This window comes from Melopsittacus undulatus, chromosome 2 (genome assembly GCF_012275295.1).
Source record: "Melopsittacus undulatus isolate bMelUnd1 chromosome 2, bMelUnd1.mat.Z, whole genome shotgun sequence".
NCBI classification, from domain to species: domain Eukaryota; kingdom Metazoa; phylum Chordata; class Aves; order Psittaciformes; family Psittaculidae; genus Melopsittacus; species Melopsittacus undulatus.
The window spans coordinates 24,157,754-24,164,345 of NC_047528.1; positions in this window are offsets into that span (position 1 = coordinate 24,157,754).

Genomic DNA, 6,592 nt, shown 5'->3' on the forward strand with positions numbered 1-6,592 from the left:
AATATGAGAACCTGCACAGCTGCAGGTCTGTCTCCCCACTAATGTCTGTCTGGTCCACAGCTGGGCTTCTGTCCTAGTGCAGTATTACTGCTCGCAACTGCCTATTAGCTCAAGGTTGCTTCCTTCCATAGTAAGATGATCATCCCCTCGAACCTTCAAATCTGCCACGGGACAGTGGCTTTATAAAATGCATATTGTATGGAGTATTAATTTCCAATACATCTTGTAGTATCTAGCATACCATTCTGCCGAAAGTGTTGCTTCATCCTATTACTGATTCAGTGAAAGCACTGATTCCTCTCACCCAAGAGTGACTTGTGTGAGTAAAGGTTTTCTAAATGCTCTGGTTCCCAAGGTCACCAGTGGTCAGACAAGGACCTACAGCTTTCCAGGGCCGATCTCTTTCAAAGAGAAAAATGTGAGACAAGGAAAAGAGCTGTTAAATCCGGAATATCTTTATTAACAGTAAAATACAAGACATGAATAATCCCTTTTACAATAGAATAATTCCAGCCAAAGAAAATGAAGTTTATTTTTCAAACATCAGGCTAAATATGTTGACTTCAGAATGTGTCAAATCAAATGCATCAGGAGGAATGCTTGGGAAAATGTACACTTCATGACTAGTTGTTATATCTTTCTCAATATGACAGGGCACAGGCCAGAGTAGCTGGGCTGGTGGGAACACTCTAAGATGCCCTGCTCTCTCAGGCTCCAGAAACTAAAATATGTCTGAGATTTTCCATGCCCAAGAGGCAAGAGTCCAAGTAGCATTCTTTATACAGCAAACTACACTGTTTTACAGAGTATCACTAAGTGAATAATACTTTCTTGTGGGTGGTGCAGATATTTTGCTTTCATTCTGATGAAAAAGTAGAGAATTGTTCAGATGAAAGTGACACTATTGATCAGTCTATGATTCATGGTGCTTTTCTACACCAGACTAGCTTGTACTTAACACAAAAATCTCCACACCTTGCCCAAGTCCACCATTTTGGCCCCTTGACTGTATAGAAGTTAACAGCCTTAGGCTTCATAAATGCACACAAAAAGGTCAATTTCTTCACTTTCTTGTCTTGCTTCTCAGGCCCATTTGTATTACAGAGATGATGCTGAAATGAGGGATTAAATTGCTAACACTGAGTTATATGCTGAAAGTATGCTGTGGTACTTTTAACTTGTACTTAAAAACTATTATAAATAATTAAAATCTCCAATTGCTTGAGTAAGGAAAAAAAAATCTGAATGTGCATTATCTCTGCTCATCATTTGTTCCCTTGCTCTCTTGTTTGCAAAGCTTCTCATGGACATAACTGTGAATTAATAAGATTTCACACACACTTTAGCATCAAAAAACACTTTGAAACATGATGTGATCACTACTGTGACAGTGCAAGGGGTCTGAGTTTACCAAAGTTTTCCTAGCTTTTCTTTGCTGATGAGGTCTGTATTTAAAATTATTAACTAGTTGGTCTGTTTCTTCTATGCTACTCTTATGCAATATTATTTGAATACTAACACAGAATATAAAATAGCAGCATCCATGGATAATAAAAACACTATGACTGAAGATCTAAAAACTGTTCACAATTAGCTGCAACCATTCACACTGGCTATAATGCAAGAGTAGCTGACTGAAGGATATATGTAGTGGTTCTGTTTGCCTTGCAGAGACATGGTCTACATATCAGATTGCAACAGGCACCAAGTTGCAAGCGTGGCCCAGCTGCAAATGGAGGTGTCCCCTTGGCAAGATGCTCATATGCCTCACCTCTCTGGCAGGGAAGCACAACATCAGTATGGCAATACAATGTAAGGCACACCTGGGCAAGCGGTTGGAAAGTCCTGGGGTGATCAGGTAACAGGGTTCTGGCTGCTCCTGGCCACTCTGGAGCTTCTAAAGAGTAGATGATTGGTACAAACCAAAGCCTGTGTTTTGTGCTGCTACACAGCAGGGAGAAATGCTGTCTGCACTGGAGACACAGAGATTTCTCTCTGCTGAACAAAGACTAAATAGCTGCTCAGGCTTTTGGTACCTCACAGGAAAGTACTCCCAGTAGCATGAAGCCTTGTTTCAGTGACTGCAATGAAGCCTCCAGGATGAGAAGCTTTTTATTCACAGATCTAAAGTCTCATATAATCTCTCTCCCTGCTGCAAGACTGGAACCAGCTCTTATTAGGCTCTTTTTTTGATGGTGACCTGATCTCCTAGTCACTCTCAGAGAAGCACACTTGTCTATTCTAGGTTCCTGCTATAAACATGATTTTATAGTCAGGAGTCCCTGTGAAGGCTCCTGCTGATTCCATCTTCCTAGCTACACATGAAGTGAGTTGCCTTACTGCAATTCCCAGGTAAATGCTCTAATAATTTGTGTCTTTTAGTCACGCAGTTTCTGTTCAGACTGAAGTTTTGAGATGCACACAGTAGATGTGCTTAGAGTGTTCTTGAATGATTGCCCCAAAACTGATCTCCTCAGTCCTGCACTGAGGCAGAGTAATCTTACAAATGCAGTTTCCAAATGCAACCAGTCTGCTCCCTGAATCACATGGGACACTCTTTGTCCCAGTATATCTAATGGCTTAATCAGGAGGCTGGCACACTCAGCCAGACTGTGTGTACAGGAAGCACCAGCTCAAGCATTGTGGTACTTCAAGCTGCCCCTAAACCAGGTCTTGATTTAGATGTGAACCAGGTTTAGATGTGAATGTCAAAAGCTTGACATTCCTCCAGGCTTCTCCAGAGGTCTCAACTTTGGCTTGGAGAGCAGGTGGGACATGTTACATTCAGCACATTTCTGATTATATAAATCTATATTCTGGGCAGCACTGATCAACTTTGAAAAATTGTATTTAATTACCCTATGACTGATTAATCTTTACTGTGTGGGGGTTTGCTTTACTATGTGAGTTTATGGAGTGCTGGGGCAAGAGGTGAACAGTACAGAGGATACAATGTTTCTTTCCTGTGTTGAGCACCAGGTAGTGCTTAAGTATTCCCAAAAGCTAGAGCTGCACCAGAAAAGTCTTCAAGAGCAAGTAATTTGCCTTATATTTGAGACTCCTTTGAAGTTATTAGGTTCATTCAAGCTTCTTTATAAATCTTTTCCATCCACCCAAGAATCCTCTGCCCAAGCTGCCTCTGCAAATCCGGGTGTTTGTGCAATTCCTCAGTCACTGGGGAGACTTACTGATTCATAGAGCTTATAAGAAAATGTGAGCATTGTAAGCCAGAAAGAACAAGGGCAGATTAGATAAAGTTACAGTCACAAATGTCTGATTTTCTCCGTTTTAAGAGTTCTGTGGTGCAGATGATATTTACAGTGAGATGTTTGCAGTGTTGATTTTATGCTAAGGGAACTTTAATACCTCATAACTCTGTCCTGCACTGAACTCATGCAAAAATAGCTGAGGATAAACATGCTTCATCCTGAAACTGTCTCTCCTAACAGAGATTTCTGCCTGTGGCAACCAGTTATCACTGAATCTCTGCAGAGCCCCACAGAACAATGTGAACTGGAAGTGATCTCTGAAGGCCAGGATCACTCAGAGAAGGCTGCTCAGGGCAGTGAAAGTCTCAACTCGGTACCTGCTGGAGACATCGAAGGAATTTCCTTGACTCCACTTGATGTTAGCTGGGGCCACAGTTCCCCTTGTGTTTCTGATACACTATTAGGAAGGCAAAACTTTTTCATCAGGTGTAGACACTTGTGGCATAGCCTCTGATGGGGAGGCAAAGCACGTGCTGCACGTCTGAATGCTACAACCATTGCTTACGGTACCTGATCACCTGTTACAGTGCAAGGTCATGGGGCTGAACCATCCAAGCAGAAGTGCCACAGAATGGCTCCATGCAGCCAGTGTTCTGAATTTGCTACCATCACCTCTGGATGCAAATAGCACATTAATACTGGTGTTGCTGTACAACTAGCAGCAATTAAGCAGCCTACTTCTTTTGACCACTTAACAGGAAAACAATTGGTCTCTGTACTACAATGAGCATGCTTTATGTCTCTGCTGATCAAACTCCCACCACTGCCTGCTGACGCATGGTACTTCTCCACAGAAACCTTCAAGAAGGTTTAAACTGTTGATGGCTCAAAAAAATTCAAAAACCTCTGCCTTCAACTAAGCAGTCTCCCTGTAAGTGGTTTTAAATCTCTCAGGAAGACTATCTCCAAAACTTGAGTATTAATGAGTACATTTAAAGGCTTTAAATTGACTACAGGTTGATAGGTTCATGAAGACCTTTCAGCAGAAAATGTTGCCTTCCAAAATGGGGAGACATTCGAGTGAGATACAGAGTTGCACTGCTGTAAATGATGAGAAACCTGAGTTTTTAACTGAGCTCAATTCACGTATACTAGAGAAGCCTGAAGGAGAAACTTTGTCCAAAAAGAAAGGGGAATAAATGGATTATAGTCTTTCTTTTTATCACTGTATATGGGCAGGAGTCATCTTCCTATTTACTTGTTTGTCTCCATCTACTGCTACCACTTCTCCCTTGTGATGTGAGCTCTTCCCTTCCCTTGGGAAGGAGCTGTCAGCTGCTGTGTGTTTGTACAGCACCTTATACAGTGAACAAAGCCCCTAGAGGCCACCAAAATGGGAAGAAGTTCACACAGTGGTATCAGCCTTTCCAAAAGCTAACAACTCTGAGATGGCTGTTGGCCTGGATTGCCCAGAATCAGGTACTTCAGTCCAACTTCCAGCAAATAGTTAAATTTGGTGAAATTCATCTCATCCTAATGCAGATATTTTAAGTAGGACAGAAGAATCATGCTCCAGAAATGCCTCTTTACTTACCAGTAAGAGAGTATTAAGGTGACTACCTTTAATAAGATGCATATATGGACTGCATTAAAGCCAAATCCTATTGGTGCGAGCATTACTATAAATGTAGACATACAGGAAATTAAAAAATGCTCTGAATTTACCAACTTCCATTTAAGAACCACAGGTACTTACCGAGCAAGCATCACTATGCTGAGAAAGCCACCACACATTCCCTTGGCCGCATTCACCTGCTTGTGGTTATGTCCAATGTAACAGTCCACATTTGCGTTGAGTGACCCTCAGTTCCCCTAATACTCAGAGAGGAAGACATAAGCATGCCCAGAAAGCAGTGTATTTCATCTACATGAAATACCTGCCTTCTGATGAAATGAATGATGCCCCACAGGAATCTGCTTCTCTTTACTGGCCATCCAATTTTCCTCTGCGGCATTGGCAGGAAACTGCCAATGACAGGAGCTGCCCAAGAGCAGATGCGCCTCAGAACATCTCCCTTTGCTATCTGTGAGGAAGATGACAATGCTAGGAATGTCTAAAAGCAACCCCTCGGCTTCTGTCTGTACTAAGAGGGAAGGAGGTTTCAGCCTAAAAGGCAAGGAAGAATCTAGGCTAAATGACAGAGCTAGATCCTGGACAGGAGAGGTGATTTTCTCTGCCCTTAGATGCCAAGAAAGCAAAGGGATAAGCAACATGAAAAGCACAGAGAAGTCATCGGAGAAAAGGTGCGATAATATGCTTAAAAATGTATTACCAGTACTTCAGTATAGTGACACTGATGACAGAGGGAGCTGAGGAAAACATCTTTTCCTTACTGATCTCTTTCAAGTCTGCTAAACCATAAATGGCACACCTGGAATTTCTGTGTAACATTATTACAGGAATTCATTGCTGCAAGAGACTGAAAAGATTTTCTATCTCACAGTAACACTGCTGATCTCAAATGGTGACAGAATAGGGTTCTTTTTATTTACAGATTTCCTATAAAACTTGCTATTACTGCTCAGACTCAATAATGTATACTCTGCACCCTACAAATTTGGCAAGCAGCTGAAGATTCATTAAATGAAGTAACTCTGCTAGTTTACTGATTCTTCTGCTCTGTTAATAATTACCACCGTAACATGTATTACACAGCATCTAAAACATATGGGAAGTCTTTCTAGTGAATGATATTTCCTTTGCATTATGTGATTATGTGATTTCAGGCATCCTCTTCTAATTATACAGTAAAATGTGTAGCACCAGATATTGTGTGAGAAGAAACATTCTGTAAAACGTTTGTTTTGGGTTTTTTTTCCTCAGGATATTTCTGGTACATTCTAAGGAGGAATAAAACTGGAGAAGTTATCACTCTTTCTGACCCTTAAAGCAAAATAATTTTCAGTGAACTGTTATGCCTGGAAAGAAGTAACTCTCTACCCCTTAAGCAAGGTAGTGAGGACCATCTGCCTCCTCAGAAATGGTTACCAGGTGAACAGCATTTTGTAAGGTGGGCTCTGTGGATGCAGGTGAGGGCAATAGGTTTCCCTGCTTACAGAAGGACCATAAACCTTTTAAGAAAGCTTCTGCACATAGATTCACTCTTGGCTTGGTTGTGGTTTATACTACCACACCATCCCCTGTGGTGAGGCAAAAGTGCTGCAAACGCTGAAGCCTATATCTAAGATGAGGAACCATCCATGGGGATGTGTGAAGTGACTTCCAGGGAAGCCCTCTCCATCAAACCTGAGCATTGCAGTCAGATCCTAATGACTGGTCCAGCACTGGGGTGGATGTGGCTGACTCCCATCTCCTCCTCATT